The sequence below is a fragment of the Dreissena polymorpha genome, chromosome 1, assembly GCF_020536995.1.
Source record: "Dreissena polymorpha isolate Duluth1 chromosome 1, UMN_Dpol_1.0, whole genome shotgun sequence".
In the NCBI taxonomy this organism is placed as follows: domain Eukaryota; kingdom Metazoa; phylum Mollusca; class Bivalvia; order Myida; family Dreissenidae; genus Dreissena; species Dreissena polymorpha.
The window spans coordinates 195,449,391-195,467,485 of record NC_068355.1 but is presented as its reverse complement, the minus strand read 5'-3'; the positions used below and the strand labels follow the sequence as shown (position 1 = coordinate 195,467,485).

Genomic DNA, 18,095 nt, shown 5'->3' with positions numbered 1-18,095 from the left:
TTTGGTTTGGTCGTCGCTCACCTTGTCCTGTTTTTAAAGTTCTTTTTGCCATTGATGTGATTTATGTGGTTGTTATGTTTGGTGTGATTGAGTGATTCATATGATTTAATGTGATTGACGGTATCGATATAATCAATACGATTGCTGCGAGTCTGAGAATGTCTTAAAGAAGAAAAACATACAAAGAAGAAACCAATGAAACAAAAACAAAACCGAAAATAATTTGTACTTTCAGTTAATAGTTATATAATGAGCTCGCATATATTTCATTATGCGTATTCAGATGAGGATCCAGTAATCGTGGACGATAGCGTCACAATCAGCAACACTAAGATGTCACAACCGATATTCACCATTGACGTCACGGATGCGGATACAACCGACCTCGTGGCGGTTACCTCCGGTTTCAGCGTCACGAAGACTGCCGGAAGTTCCCTTTTCTCGGTGGTTAAGACTGCCACGGGATGTAAGTCTTGAAACGATTATTTTCAGTAAGGAAAAATTTAATCAGCCTATTTTAGATATGAGTTGGTTTTCGAATATTGTAAACTCATTATTATTCGTGGGACAAGAATTCGCTTGATTTCGTGGGACACGAATTTTCTTGATTTTTTGGAACACGAATTTCCTTGGTTTCACGGGACATGAATTTTCTTGATTTCGTAGAATATGAATTTTCTTGATTTCGTTGGACATGAATTTTCTTGATTTCATTGGACATGAATTTTCTTGAATCGTGGGACACGTATTTCTTTGATTTCGTGGGACACGAATTTTTTGATTTCGTAGGACATTTTTTTTTTTGATTGCGTAGGACATGAATTTTCTTGATTTCGTATGACATTAAATTGTTTTATTTAGTATGACACGAATTTTATTGATTTTTTAGGATCCGAATTTTCTTGATTTTGTGGGACATGGATTTTCTGGATATCTTGGGACATGAATTTTCTAGATTGCGTGGGTTGATCGATCCAAACACTATCATCCATTATTTTGCCAACCATTAATGAATTTTTAAAACACGAATCTAAATGATGTGCCGCATTCAAAAACTTGGCTGCTATCTTAAAAAACAAGGTCACACTTAGACATCAAAATGCAGAAGAAGTTAAAATAATTTCTTGGGGGCATTTGTAACTTACAGTGACAACACTTGAACATTACAACAAAAATAATCCAGGCAACACTGTCTAGTAACAAAACCCTGGTTATCTCATACCTTATCCTTTAACAATTTATCATTTCAAATTCATATTTTCAGATGATATTCGCAGCGGCGCCTCCTTGAGCGCCGGAATTTATCCCCTGACTATCACCGCCACCGACCGCTGCGGCGACACCGCCACCGGAACGATAACAGTCACCGTCACGAATACCGTAAGTGTTACGTCATCAACGATCTGTCAGAAATCGCGTGACGTCATGCACACGTGACCTCAAGGACAGGGTGTCGTTAAAGAAAACGTGACGTCGTAACAAATTGACTCGTTATTTTATATTAATTTGAGAACAGAGAATCTCCTTTTTTAAGAAAGTAAACACTTTCACTCATGTTCACTGTTGTTCTGTGACATGACATCGTTTAGACGCCATGACGTGATAATTTAAGAATATTCTCCAGTCAAACCTTTTTAATTACAAATATATTTGAGTGAGTGAATATATTTTATTTTGTCATCACAAATGGATGAAAAAAATGTATTGTTTCTTATTTAATTCGCCATAACAGTTTGTTAACATTTTAACAGCTTTAAACTTTTGTGGGAACAATACATTTGTCATTTTTATAGTAAAAACAGTGAAAGAAATCACTCATTGTCTTAATATATCTTTTTCTGTTTGAAATTAGTAATTACCAGTTTTAAATTACCTATAATTTTCTATAAACCATAAGAAAACATGGAACACATATTTTGGATCAAATTAAAATCCATGAATTCAAAATTTATTACAATTTAAAGATTTCATATTATGAGTTCAGGTACACCCAATGTTAGTATTTGGGTGTTTGGCAAATGTTAACGATTCTTTACTTAAAAATTTAATATACTCATATAAATATATTTATTTAATTTACTGCCCATAAGATTTTATAAGTATCAGATATCTTCTACCTAGCATTTTGTAAGCTTCATAAGAATTCTAGATATAAAGCAATTTAAAGATAATATAAAATATCGTTTGTGGTGTAGTTTATATCATAGATCGACTTACCGAGCGATTGTTTTCTGAATTAACCCATTTATGCATAGCGTCTAGAAAAAGGCCTTGGCGTCTCACCAAGGTCTGCGCTTTTTGCTTAAAGGAATTTCCTTAAGAAATATTCTTAATATAGAAATAAATATACTAGACATCCCTAATTTTGGAAATAAATTGATCTAATTTAGAAGGATGGGAGAGTCCACTAGGCATAAATTGGTTAATTGACCTCCCCTCTCTGGGCCCCGGTCTTTGTTCCGGTCTCTCTTCAAACCTTTCACCCGACCCCGATCAGTGACGTAACGACTACGGCTAGTTCTCTCAACACGGACACGAATCCAATAACGTGCACAGTCGATAACACTAAGTTTGAAATCAAAACGGTTGGATCAGGTTCGTATTATTTACAAATATAAATAACTTACACCGGAGTTTCGTTTCGAAAATGCCTTAAAACGAAACTTTCCATAAAGGCGGAAAGCGTCGTCCCTAATTAGCCTGTGGGATTTTATGTTCCCCCCCCCCCCCCAACAAAAAAAGTTGTATCAATCGGTAAAATACAACTGCACAGAAATAACTCCCGTATAATTATGCTACTCGCTAGTTTCCATTTCCGTATTACCATACTAGCCAGACTACTTTTAATGACGTCATTTTGAAGTCAGAAAATTATAAGAGCATTCTTGGTTAATTATGAACGCTTAAACTCATTTTTTTTAACTTAAATGATTCAAAGTTGTATATAATAAAATTAATATTCCGCAAGTCAATTGTTAGTTACAAGTGTTTGTTTCAGTCTCATAGCTTGCGCTATTGTCATCACACAAGCCACTCGATTGAAACAAACACATTAAACAGTTATATTTAACGAACAGAACTTTATTTCTATTTTTTGAAAACAAGGCTCATAATTGTTATAAACTAGTCCTCTGACCAACAATAAACAAACTCTTTGGATATTTCATATTGATACTTTAGTGTGTTATTATTATTATTATTATTTAAAAATTAAGGCTTACTATTTAAAAAAAAAAATTATAAACATTTTTTCAAAAATTATTTGTAAAAAAAATACATGCATACTTATTTGAATTTTTTTTATTGAAATGACGTCACCGCTGAAGAATCCATGACGATCATGTGCAGTGACGGGACGGACCAAATCACAAGCAGTTACAAGGTGGACATTTCGGACGCGGTATGTGTAGATTTAAGCCGAGCTCTGGGAAAACGGGGCTTATGCAAGTTCGTAAAGTGTCGTCTGAGATTAGCCTGTGCTGTCCGCTTGTACGGCATTTTTCTTTTTAAAAAGTCTCCTGCTATCAACAAATCCTGTTTAAGGGGAAAGTGTTGTCCCTGATCAGTCACTGTAGACAAGACCGATAAATCTGAGACGACACTTAACGCACATGCATTAAGCCCCATTTTACCCCAGGGCGGCTCATTTCTTTATCGAATTCACCGTTATTCTCTCCTACATGAGCACCGCAATCGGAAGACTGCATGGACACAGTGTTTCGGAGTAGCTCGGTGTGTCGGTCCGTTGATGTGTCCGGAAAGCAGCGTCCAATATATCCCTAAGCTATGGACGGTTGCATAAAGTCAAGGCAATGACAGATATATGAAGTATTTCAAATTGTAGATCGCCAAAGCGTTGCAGGCGTCGGGGTGGGGTGGGGGGAGGCAGCGTGAGGATAGCAAGATACAGGCAACGTTCGATTCCAGGCATAGAAGTTGTGTATTTTAGTTCCCGTTGTGAAGAACCCAGTAGACTGAAGAAAAGCGTTTGTTTTTAGATAACATAGCATGGCCTGATATTTTTGGACAACATTGAAAAAACATGTTCATATATTTGACGATATTCCAAAGTTGTGTCGGTAATTCCCAAAATAAAAGAATAATCGAGTTAACTGAGTGAAAACACTATGGACAAAGATATATGCTATATATTCCGTTATGTTATGGCTTAGACTTAGATATTATATATCTATATCATGGGAAACATTACACAATGTTTGTATCTCTCTAAATGAAAGCATGATTCTATATATATGGCATTTGCTTTACTTTCAGATTGAAATAAAAGTCAAAGTTCATTTAAGGTCTCCGTTCTAACCAATTTTGCCGGTACTTCCGGTCCGCTGGGAGACGTATTGCCAGTGTGCACTTCTGTTCATCAGTTCACCGCCACCGACCAGAATGACGCCATTTCCTGTTCCATCAACGCACCGGAGGGCGCAAAGTTTGGCATCACTAAGGTGGATACCGCTACCGGAGCTCAACCTAAGTTTGGTGACGTCATTACGTGAATGTGTAGACGTCCTTACGTGAGTTTGTTGATGGTAATACGTACGTTTAGTGACGTAATTTAAATGATGATGATGATTATTGTGATAGTGGTGCAGTCATTAAAATGATGATGATGATGATTGTTATAGTGGTGTTGTTGATGAAGAGTAGGAATATAATGATCAGGATACTGCTGCTGCTTATGGCGATGCTGTTATGGTGGTGGTGATGGTGATGATGATGATGATGCTAATGATGATGATGATGGTGATGATGAGGAGGAGGAGGAATATTTGTTAATGCGAGTGTTCAAAGATGGTAAAATAGTTTAAATATCAGTGACACCTTTGACTAAGCAATCATGTTAAGGTGCTTTTTTGACAGGGTTCGACGTCATGACGATTGCCACGCTTGATTACGACTCTGCTACGAGTTACACGATCACCGTCACGTGTACTGACGCTATCAACCCTGTGACGTCATCAAGGACCATCAACTTAGCAGATGACGTAAGCATAGTATAAATCAATATCTTAAAACGATTTAGGTATTTGTTAAAACGTGTTTTTCGAATAAGTCAAAACGTTTATTGTCAAGCAAATACTGTTTACTGAAGTCGAGTGTGTGTGTATTTGAGATTTATTTACAGGTCGTCCAGCGTCTTCTCGACTACAGATGTATCGACCTGCCCCTGTGACCCTTCAGGGGAGAAAATAAGGTCACTGAAGTCGAGGTAAGCGTTCAGCGTATAAAACTATTGACAACATACATATGTCTGCATTGGCGTAACTTTTCCCAATATACATTATAGCACTCATTCCGTTGTATTTGTTATTCCACCGCCCGAAAAGTGGGAATATATTTCTTCTAACATATACGTCGGTCGGTCGCAATCGTGATGCATCAATTATGTCCGTCAATCTTTGTAAGATAGATCACAACAATCATGATACATCGACTATTTCCGGAATTCTCCGTAAGATTGATTATGCAACAATTCGTCTCCTGAACCAGACTGTGTAGATCGGCAATTTCGTTTCCCTTTGTTATCAAGAGACCGTTTTGACTTACGACCATCTGAATTGGTATGCTGGCTACTTTGAAAGAGCAGACGACGCCTTTTACGTTTCTAGTCAAAAGGTCACATGTCAAAGTCATAGTGCTTGTAAGATGAATTTCCTAATAGCAGCTGGGCTAAAGAATGCTTCGATCTTGGATAATCAAGTTCAAGGTCCCGGCACACGGGCAACATCTGTAACATGTAAACTCAGTTAATTTCTGCAAGATATATAGATAACGCTTCGACTAAAGATATCCCAAACAAGTGTGTTGGTTATTCTTAAAGAAAGGAAGTGGCCAAAAATGTTGAGGTTAATTAACTGGACAGGCGTGTTTTTTTTACATAGGATATGTCGTATATATTAGTTCGCTGTCAATATGGAGATGGGATATGCCTGTCGATTTGAACATGAAGAAATCAAAGATCACTAAGGCGTTTGATATTGAAAAACAAAATTTACATACTGCTGCATTGGCTGTACGTCGGGGATATGAATATTTTTCAAACATCATTTTTCACTTGTATAGTACTCTTCTGTGGTCGTTATGGCTTCAAGCAGGTAATGATGTTTCCAGATTCATGAAAATACCTCATTTAATTTACACACTGCTTCAGAAACCCGTTTTCTCCGGACTTCGGCTACGTTGTCGCCGGCACGTAACGACGACTTTCAGACGGCGACGTTACTTTGCACGTTCAGCGTCACGGACGCCAACGACCAGAGTATTATCACGTGCTTGATACAGGTTAGTAACTTCGAGCTGTTTCGGGAATTCCCGGTACTACTTCGTCTATTACCGTTTGGTTTAAAGTTTTAATATGACACCAATGACCAAAGTGTTATCATTTGCTAGATACAGGTTCGAATCCAATGACCTTAATGAGCCCATTCTAACGCGTTTCCGCTGAAATCTACAGGCTTTTAAGGACAACAGCGTTGTGTCTACTCGCTGTATTAGTACTAGGCGTTTGTTCCACGTTTGTGATGATGGGCATTACAAACGCTATATTATTTTATTGATTTTGATAGATAATTATCCATACACGAATATATATTTTAAAGATTGTTCCAACTCACAAGTGCTCTTTTGCTTGTGTGAGTAAAATGCATGCATTCTGTCGTTGAATCAATGATACATTTTTTGAAAAAAACAAAAAAACAACATTAGTCCGCACGGCTAATCAGGGACGACACTTTCCGCCTAAACTTGATTTACGGTAAGGAGGGACTTCCTTGAAACTAAAAATACCATACAAGCGGAAAGAATCGTCCCAGATTAGCCTGTGCCGACACTCTACGCACATGCATTAAAAACCCTTTTTAGGAAGAGTCCTTATGATATTATACAATGACGTCACATTTTTTACTTCACGTCCGATTAATATGACGCTGATCAGGAACCAATCTGTTTTTTGATATTATAATTGTTGCAATAATTAAGTAGTGCATCAAAAAAAAAATCAATCGTAAAACGAGTTACATGTTCCTAGCTTAAAGATCTAGCATCTTATTTTTTTTGTTTTCTAACCACAGGAATTTAAAGCTGGTTCGGTGGCTGTGCAACGTCATTGGGGAAGTTCACAACTACGGACCCGGATACGACATGTTCTGTGACGTCACCTGTGACAACAGTCTATGAGATCAGAAAAATTGCGTCACCGACCGATCCCTAGAAACCGGGTAACAATTTAGTCAAAAATAAATGAGCCGCGCTCTGTGAGAAAGGGGGTTTAATGCATGTGCGTAAAGTGTCATCCCATATTAGCCTGTGCAGTATGTATCAGGAACGACTCTTATCGCTTTTATGATATTTTTCGTTTCAAGAAAGTCTCTTCTTGGCAAATTGTCCTGTTAAGGCGAAAAGTTTCGTCCCTGATGAGCCTGTACAGGACCGCGCAGGATGATCTGGGACGACACTCTACGCACATGCCTAAACCCCCATTTTCACAGAGGGCGGTTCATATAAATATTTGAACTGTTGCTGTAAGTATTTAACTTAATTTTATATGTCAGTATTTAACACGTCTTAGTAAACGTAACTCATACGAGCCTCGTTCTTGGAAAACGGGGCTTAATGCATGTACGTACAGAGTCGTCTCAGAATAGCCTGTGCAGTCCGCGTACGCTCATCAGAGACGAGATTTTCCGCTTTGAAATATTAATTGTGAGGGCTGAAATCTAGTTCCATTGTATTACAGAGTTCGAAGTGTGGATCAGAAACGCCGTTACCCAGGCGTCTATCGACTTCAATGACTAGGCTGTTCCGCTGCCGCTAACAATCAAGTGCACAGACGGAAACGTTGTCAATGACATCACGGCGACGTTTAACGTCAACATCGTGGACTCGGTAAAATGCGTTCACGTTTTTAACCCATGTATGCCTAGTGGACTCTCCCATCCTTCTAGATGGGATCAAGTTCTTTCCAAAATTAGGGATGTACAGTATATTTATAACTATAGTTAGAATATTTCTTAAAGAAATTCATTTAAGCAAACAGCGCAGACCCTGATGAGACGCCGCATCATTCGGCGTCTCATCTGGGTCTACGCTTTTTACCAAGGTCTTTTTACTAGACGCTAGACATAAATGGGTTAAAGGATATGGAAATTCTAATGAATTGCTTAAGGAGCATTATACTGTTTGTATATTGTGTATGCTCTTTCAAAAACGACCAATCCTGATTTTTTAAAATACATTCTCAAGAACTGATGCAATTCATATAAACAGTGACACTTCGTTTCGAGTGTTTGTCGCTTGAACCCAAAAACGCAAATTGCGCGTAGCTATGCCGGCAGCAACAACTTATTCCGAGTCTATAATGTTTGACATATATATTTGCTATCGAGAGAAACATTCATTTTTTGGCTTGAGCCGATGTTGTTGGCTTGAGGATTTAACAACGTTTTGTTGAAAGATACGAGCCTATTTCTGAGAAGACCGGGTTGGATGCGTGGGACTTTTAAAGTGTCGTCCCATATTAGCCGGTGCAGACAGCACTGTTTTGGACGTGTGGTCTTCGATTATTGCTAAAAGTATTGACTTGACTTTGTTCTAGCTAGAAATTCAGTGAATATCCATGCCAAATGGTAACTAGTAACAGAAAATCTTTGATAGTGATGACGTAATATCCTGTGTAATGATTTTATTATTTGACTTCAGCCACTGGTTTTCACTGCACTGCCTGCTACCGGATCTAACATTTTCGACGGTCTCAAACACGCCACCGAAACCCTTCACACATTCAGTGTCACCGATAGCGACGACACCGTTACGTGCTCTGCAAGAGCGCCGGAAAACGCCCTTTTTGAAGTGGTCGCCGGCGTGGCACCAAGAAATAAACTGGAAAAATCAATACCAATTTAATCCTCGTTCTGGGAAAACTGGGCTTAATGCATGTGCTTTAAAAGTGGTCTCTGAGCGGACCCAGGCTAAAAGGTGACGACACTTTTCGCTTTTATATGTTGTTTTCGTTTTTATGAAGTCGATTCTACACGAAAATCCAGCTTAAGCGGAAATTTTTGTCCCTGATTAGCCTGTGTAGACTGCACATGATAATCTGGGACGACACTTTACGACCATACATTTAGCCTAGTTTTAAATGAAAAGACTCAATGGAGTCACGGATAAATGCGTTTTAAGGTCACATCAGTTTCAGTTTTATATGACCTCGTATATAATACTCATTTTTAATTGGCTAAGTCAGATAACGCGGAGACATTATTTTCTACTGTATGCAATCACAGATGTGCCTTTTATCATACCGTTATGGTGATATCAACGTTATAAAAGATGCAGGATCAACGGGGGGTTCACAGGGCTTTACACACGAGCTGGACAGAATGTAAACACAACGTTAAGAACTTTATTTTGCAAATATCTTAAGTTTTTGAGATACATTTGCACAAATCTTTTGTGCGTACAAGAAAGTTTTTTATCCAGCATTTTATTCCGATAGCTTAAGATTAAAAAACACATCATTGAATACGTCTGAAATCGGTGCTTAAATTTCACGTTGCGTGCAGCATAGGCGTGTACATGAATGCGTTACAAATCAATTTTTGGAAAAGAACACAGGCTTATTAAATCAATTAATTCTGATGTATTTCTCATTGCCATAAGCAGCATTAAAACTGTCTTTTATGCACAAGTTGAACATCTCAAGAAAAATTGTTTAAACAAATTATTTGAAGAAGCACCACAAAATTAATTGGATTCCTGCATCAGCGCTAATAACAAACATTTATCGAGCAAGTTGCCAAAAGAGGGCATTGAATAAGAACATGGATGAAATAAGTGAGTTTAAAGCACGGACATCGGTTAAAAATCCCCACTATTTGGTATAAACACGTGCGAACGTCGAGAAGTCTTCTTGCTTATAATAACAATGTTATGTAATGTTTCATTTGAATGTTGTTAATCGTCGATGAAGTAGGATTATATAACGCATTTTTTCAGATAAAAACATTTTTAACACTGGGTATGGACGCGCGATCGGAAAACGGGGTTAAATGCATGTTGGAAAAGTGTCGTCCCAGATTAGCCCATGTTAATTAGCACAGGCTAATCAGGAAAGGCACTTTTCGCCTAAACTTTGTTTACCAATAAGAGACTTTCCTCACAAGATAAATGCAAAAAAGAGCGGAACGTATCGTCCCTGATTAGCTTGTTCGGACTTCACAGGCTAATATAGGACGACACTTTAAGTCCCGTTATCCCTATCGTCCTTGATTAGCTTGTTTTTACTGCACAGGCTTACATAGGACGACACTTTACGCACATGCATTAAGCCCCTTTATCCCAGATTGAAGCTCATATAATTATTCGCTTGAACGTTTTCAGGATTTACAGTTAACGTAAGGATGGGGGTTACGCTAAGAGCAGAGAACGGACCTTACGTCATCAACGTCGACTGCTCAGATGGCGACAATGACGTCACTGCGACGTTCACACAACCAGTGATGGATACGGTAAGTTGTCTTACGTGGGCAAATTGACCGGATTTACCGAAAACCTAACAAATAAACCGGTATGTAAGTTTTCAACAATAGATGTTCAAGTAAATGTCATTACACCGAAACCAAAGGAAACCAAACAGTCATCCCGACCAGTGTGCCTTCAAAAATAGATGTTCAAATTAATGTTGTTATACTGGAACAAAATGATAACCAAAAAGATCATCCCTTCAAATGTTCCCTCAACAATAAATGTTCCCGCTCATGTGGTTACACCGAAACCAAATGTAAACCGAAAGTCATCACGGCACCTTAAAAAGTGCCCAAATAATAGATGTTCAGATACATAAGGTTATGGTAACCAAAAAAAATAAAAATGACGCCTGGCTGTTAAAGGGATTATTTTGATTGTCCTTCTGTTTTGGCAGCCGCCGACCGTTGTATCCGGGATCCCCTGAAGTTCCCCAAGGTATCTGACGCCACTGTCACGCAGACGTTACTCGGGAAGTTTACAACTACAGACCCAGATACGGCGCGCTCTGTGACGTCACCATCCACCACCGTGTATGAGATCAGAAATGTGACGTCACCGGTGAATGTTTCTCAGCCAGGTGAATAGTCATTAGAAACATTAGTACACAGTTAGTTTAGTTTAAACCTATTTATTTTAGCTCAGTTGCATTGCAAGCCTAAGACTTATCGTAACGCTATCGAGTCCTTTTCTTTTCTTGGGTAGAAATAGAACATAGTGTATTTTGGGGAGATCTCAAGATCGCTATCACAGTGGGGATCGGACCCATGACCTCCTGGTCATGCCGCATCATGCGGCGTCTCATCTGGGTCTACGCTGTTTGCCAAGGCCTTTTCTCTAGACGCTAGGCATAAATGGGTTAATTTCCGTCAGAATTATCTTATTATATATATATATATAAGGCGCTGTCAGTCACTTTAACACGTTGTCAACCAGTATAAGGCGCTGTCAGTCGCTATAACACGTTTTCAACCAGTATAAGGCGCTGTCAGTCGCTATAACACGTTGTCAACCAGTATAAGGCGCTGTCAGTCTTTAAAACACGTTGTCAACCAGTATAAGGCGCTGTCAGTCGCTATAACACGTTGTCAACCAGTATAAGGCGCTGTCAGTCGCTATAACACGTTGTCAACCAGTATAAGGCGCTGTCAGTCGCTATTACACGTTGTCAACCAGTATAAGACGCTGTCAGTCGCTGTAACACGTCAACCAGTATAAGGCGTTGTCAGTCGCTTTAACACGTTGTCAACCAGTATAAGGCGATGTCAGTCGCTATAACACGTTGTCAACCAGTATAAGGCGCTATCAGTCGCAATAACACGTTGTCAACCAGTATAAGGCGCTCTCAGTTTTTAAAACACGTTGTCAACCAGTATAAGGCGCTGTCAGTCGCTATAACACGTTGTCAACCAGTATAAGGCGCTGTCAGTCGCTATAACACGTTGTCAACTAGTATAAGGCGCTGTCAGTCGCTATTACACGTTGTCAACCAGTGTAAGACGCTGTCAGTCGCTGTAACAAGTTGTCAACCAGTATAAGGCGTTGTCAGTCGCTATAACACGTTGTCAACCAGTATAAGGCGATGTCAGTCGCTATATCACGTTGTCAACCAGTATAAGGCGCTGTCAGTCGCTATAACACGTCAACCAGTATAAGGCGATGTCAGTCGCTATAACACGTTGTCAACCAGTATAAGGCGCTGTCAGTCGCTATAACACGTTGTCAACCAGTATAAGGCGCTTTCAGTCTTTATAACACGTTGTCAACCAGTATAAGGCGCTGTCAGTCTTTATAACACGTTGTCAACCAGTATAAGGCGCTGTCAGTCGCTATAACACGTTGTCAACCAGTATAAGGCGCTGTCAGTCGCTATAACACGTTGTCAACTAGTATAAGGCGCTGTCAGTCACTATTACACGTTGTCAACCAGTGTAAGACGCTGTCAGTCGCTGTAACACGTTGTCAACCAGTATAAGGCGTTGTCAGTTGCTATAACACGTTGTCAACCAGTATAAGGCGATGTCAGTCGCTATATCACGTTGTCAACCAGTATAAGGCGCTGTCAGTCGCTATAACACGTCAACCAGTATAAGGTGATGTCAGTCGCTATAACACGTTGTCAACCAGTATAAGGCGCTGTCAGTCGCTATAACACGTTGTCAACCAGTATAAGGCGATGTCAGTCGCTATATCACGTTGTCAACCAGTATAAGGCGCTGTCAGTCGCTATAACACGTCAACCAGTATAAGGCGATGTCAGTCGCTATAACACGTTGTCAACCAGTATAAGGCGCTGTCAGTCGCTATAACACGTTGTCAACCGGTATAAGGCGCTTTCAGTCTTTATAACACGTTGTCAACCAGTATAAGGCGCTGTCAGTCTTTATAACACGTTGTCAACCAGTATAAGGCGCTGTCAGTCGCTGTAACACGTTGTCAACCAGTATAAGGCGCTGTCAGTCTTTATAACAAGTTGTCAACCAGTATAAGGCGCTGTCAGTCGCTGTAACACGTTGTCAACCAGTATAAGGCGCTGTCAGTCTTTATAACACGTTGTCAACCAGTATAAGGCGCTGTCAGTCGCTGTAACACGTTGTCAACCAGTATAAGGCGCTGTCAGTCTTTATAACACGTTGTCAAAAAAAGACCATAGTTTGTTGTGTAGTTTCAGGAAATCCTCCAGTAAGGATAAGAAGTTTATTGCGGCTGATGTTGACACATATCTCTATGAGGTTAGGGGAAACATTGGTGAACGCTGCCTGCCCGACAACACGAAAATGTTGGCTCTGTACAAGGTCAACCCCAACGCTGAGTGGGTCTTGAAACACAGACAACGCATGAAAGCCTATTAACCGCGTCTTAAAATTGTTCGACAGAGACTGAAATTTTGCTGGCAGAGAGAATGGGCAAAACCTCGTATTTAGCGGTTCTGACAAAAGCCCTCCATCCCATTTCTGTGTATAGCTCTCATTTCCATTTAGAGCTCCAATAACTATTTTGAGCTCCCATTTCTATTTAGAGCTCACTTGTGTTTTTAGAGCCCTAATGTCTGTTTAGAGCTCCAATTTATATGTATTGCTCCCATTACTATTTAAAGCTTCTTTGTTATTGTATGTTTTCTGCAAAGTATTATACATGTACTATAATTACTGATGCTGGCCCTTTTTGACCCATATCCAACAGTGTTGTCTCATTACATTTAATGTTATGTGCATCACAAATGTTGCGCTAAGTTATTTCTTGTGTTTGTATACTAGATGACTATTAGGAATATGTACTATAATAGTAAATATGGCTATACACATGTTATTAAATACGTCTGAAGATGAAAGGGTGTGTTTGTATTTTTTGTTGTTGTAAGACTTAATCCTTGTATAAATTTGTATTTAGGACAACAGGGCTTAATGAATGTGCGTAGAGCATCTTTCCAGAATAGCCAGTGCAGTCCGTACGGGCTAATAAGGGTGGACACTTTCCGGCGGATTTTTTAAGCGTAAAGGAAGTAAACAAAAATCCCGTCTATACGGGAAGTGTCGTCCCTGATTAGCCTGTGCGGACAGCATTAAGCCCTGTTTTCTCAGAGTGCGGCTTATTATAATCCATGTTTGCGATTGAATAGGAATACTTAAGGGTATTTACCATAAACTCCCTGGTTTAATGAAAGAAATTTCTGATGTAAACACCATCACCAGCACATATTGGGCATTCCACACTTTATAGCCGCTTAATTTTCCGAGCAATTAAAACATACCAACATAAAATCATGTAAGTTACCTTTGTACCCATTGATCTCCATACTCAAATACTGTAAACTTAACTCAAAAACAAAAAATGACAGAAAAAGATCATGTCCCGAATAATAATGCGTTTTACAGTAAAGACTTCAATGACTAGTTTTATGTATTCTTCACCATTAAGGCATAATAATGAACGTATCGAAACTACTGGAAATGCGTCCCTGGGTTCTCGCTGTGATTTGTGTTGGAAGCTTAAAGTGATATTATGGGCATCTAACAGTATGAAGGCGTCTATCGCAACCGTTGTGTTTATTTCTGGTGTGTTCACTTCATATACACTTATATTTGTTAATGCAGCATCAACCTACTAAAACAATATGCTGGAAAGAGCAAAATAATCCATTTGAATGTCAACCGTACTTTCGTTTTGACAACTGACGACAGAAATGATTCGATGAACGATGTGAGTCTAAATGCAGTTTTCATGCAGATTCGTTCATACGACACAAAGACACAATTTTGTTTTAGGGATCGTTTCGGCTTAGAGGACTGGGTGAGTCATGTAAAATATAGAAAATAATACATATTTTTTTGTAAACAACTGGTAGCAAGATGAGTTGCAGATAATGGGTCAGTTACCACATTTTAACTAATTCTTTTGACCTGGTAATTCTTTTAAGCTCAATTCAACAGTGAAAAAATGCCCATACTATCACTTTAACAATTGTTTATTTTCACACTGTCTTGTTTATCTATTCATCCATTCATTTTTTAACATGATCGTCCGTGTTAGTGGGATAAACAACTCTCAAATCTTGAATGCAGCGATTAGGTGTAATGAAATGTTTTATTTTCCGTAGTTCAAAATACAACAAATGCTTAAATATAATGGTTAGACTTAACCACCAATCACTCAAACATCAATAATTCTTTCAGGGGTCCATATATCGGAAAAGTAGCACCGGAATCGGATTCAGGAAGACAAAATCACATAGATTGGACTATCTTATTGTTTTATTTCACTGGAATGTAAGGTGTACTGGGTTTTGCGCTTCTATTAAAAGGGTGCTGCATTCTTATCGAAATGCACAATTTAAACTCAATAATTCTTTAACGAGTTGAGACATCGAAAAATTAACACCGGATTCAGATTCAGCGACACAAATTCATAGAGATTTCACTATCTTATTGTTTGATTTCGATGGAGCGAACGAGCTAGCGAGCGAGCGTATTTCATTTGTGAAGGTAAATAGGACTGCGTGAGAAAAGGGTGCTTAATGCAAAACATTTTTTGATTATAACTTTTTTATTTTTATGTTTTTTTCAAATTTTTTTTCAAACTTTTAAGCAACACTATAAACTGTTTATGTTTTATTGAAAACAAAAAAAAATATTTTTTTTTTCATTATATGATACATATGTATTTTTTTATTTATTTTTTAAAAATTGATAACTTTTGAACGGCTGTAGATATCTTAAAAATTCCAACGAATTCGTGATCAGCGTGGTCATAGGCATATAGAAATAAACATCTGTTTATTTTATTTCAACGTTTTTTTTTTAATAAATAAATTATTTATTTATGTTTTAAATGTTACGGACATAACATTCCGCATCTATCGCTTCAATATCATGTTCTTAATTCTATCCAACAATTCTGCATTATAAAACAAACGTTTAAAATATAGTTAGGAAACTAAATCACTCGCATCATGCCAACAACTGAGTCTGGGATTGAAGCCGGATCGCCTTGGTGAGAAGCGTGTATACCGTAAAACAAAAGAGTGTCTTTGTGTCGTATGAACGAATCTGCACTAAAACTTAATTGAGATTCACAAAGTGCGGATGATATTCAAATGCATTAGTTTTCTTTTTCCGGGATGTTGTTTTAGTATGTTGATACTGCATTAACAAATATACATGTGTATGAAGTGAAAACACCAAAAATAAACAACGGTTGCGATAGACACCTATACGCTGTTAGATGCCCATAATATCACGTTAAAAGAGCAACCGACATTGATTGCTATTAAAATCGTTGATTATACACTGATTGATACCCAGGACAAAATGTTCAGTACATAACCCAGAGGGGTAAATGAGAAAACCCAATAGTGACCAGCCTGGCAGCCGCAAACTGTATGCGGCTTCGGTCAGTATACGATTTGGGGTTGCCTGACTGGTCAAGAGTATATTTAAGCAGTTATTACTTAGTTGACACTGCATCTGATGAACGGCCGACGTTTATGATCCTGCCTTTTTTTTGCATCAGAGTGTGCAAGGCTAGTATCACTTTTAAAGATCAATCGATCTTATTCCGAAAGATGCAATCAAAAACGTATATCACGCAGCTTCTAAGAAAATCCCATTCGCCCAAATGCAAGCGAGCGATAAACCTTCACTTCAATAAATGTACCACAAACTCTCGTCTGTCAACGTCGCTGCCAATGAAATACACGTTGCATGTTGCAGACACACTTAGGAAACAGTTGATAACCACTAAAGGAATGGGCGCGATCGCGAAATGGCTTTTCATCCAGAAGAGAAAGAGAACTCGCTACAAATAGGCACTACTTTCGACAATCACCACGTGAAGCAAATATCTTAGTGTGTTTTCACCATAAATCAGCCAATCGTGATGCAGCGACTATTTCCGGAATCCCGGCAAAATGGGAAAATTACCATAACTATTTCCGGAATCCCTCCCAAAATGTGAAAATTACCATAATTAACCAGACATACGCGCATGCCCACAACATAGTCCGCATACACAGCAACTCTGAGTCTCTTCGCAAGTGCTTTTAATGCTACACTACAGTGCACACAACATACATTCATTTATCTCTTGCGCTAATCATCACCGCTCAATAACAAATCACTCAAAACACAATACGAAATCCGCTTCGAACTACTTTCCACGTCCACTTCTACTTTCCTTTTGCTGCTTTCACGAGCCTGGTGCTTTCACTTTCACTTTACTGGCGCTATCCGCAATTACATGACTTTGCTCACATACGCACGCAAATTAACAAAGCAACATATCACATACATACAATAAATACACAAATAACAACGTACTAAATCACTTGGCTTATATCTTTGCTCTTCTCAAAAATCACTGCCTTCAAATGCCCCTCATACGCGATATTCGCTATGTCGACAACAGCCCTTTCAACATAGTAGTACATAGCCCTACAGCAACAACAACAAGCGCGCGCCAAATATGGCCGATTGAGAAAAGACACAATGAATTTCTCGCAAGTTAGCAGCCAGAATAGCTTTGTATCTAAAGTATTTCCCTAACCTAATTCTTCATTACAATAGGCCCTTACCATAAATGCGACACGAATTACTCTTCGTTAGTAGGCACGTCCAACCTCTGCGAGGACACCAGCTTGACTACCCAGAATAACATCAATCCTGGGATAAAGTACGAGCCAATCCAACTGTGGGGTTACAACGCACCAACTATTAGTGGAAATCTACTTTCCACTACACTCCCTCCCTCTTTCTCTTGAAGGATTCGTTGATGTCCTTCTAATTTCCTTTTCAGCCTTAGACTGAATAAGTAAGACTTTTCATTGTTGTGGATCCTGTCTTAATCTGGACAGAATAAGCGTTAACTCAGACTGAAATTACTCACATCTGAAGTTATCTCTTTTAACTAGTGTCAAAACAATTAAGTTTCGTCCCCATCCTGTCTTATTCTGGACAGACTGTTAAATCAGACTAAAATTACGCAGAACTGATCTTAACTGATCTCTTTAAACTAGTCTTTTGGGGTAGTGTATTCTATCAAAATATGTTGCTTCTTCTACATCC

At 38.7% G+C, this 18,095-nt stretch overlaps 1 long non-coding RNA gene across 6 annotated transcripts; it reads left to right on the top strand.

Annotated features, from left to right (window-relative positions):
* The first annotated feature begins 3,308 nt into the window (after window positions 1-3,308).
* Window positions 3,309-13,867, top strand: LOC127864461 (uncharacterized). 6 transcript variants are annotated; one of them, XR_008042040.1, is made up of 11 exons: window positions 3,309-3,400; window positions 4,276-4,529; window positions 4,876-5,000; window positions 5,141-5,224; window positions 6,167-6,297; window positions 7,086-7,232; window positions 7,751-7,899; window positions 8,713-8,988; window positions 10,393-10,520; window positions 10,934-11,116; window positions 13,208-13,867. It is a non-coding gene; the product is annotated as an uncharacterized LOC127864461 (long non-coding RNA). The 6 variants fall into 6 exon arrangements; XR_008042042.1 differs by having other exon boundaries at window positions 3,319-3,400; window positions 4,305-4,529; XR_008042043.1 differs by having other exon boundaries at window positions 3,348-3,400; window positions 4,383-4,529.
* The last annotated feature ends 4,228 nt before the right edge of the window (window positions 13,868-18,095 follow it).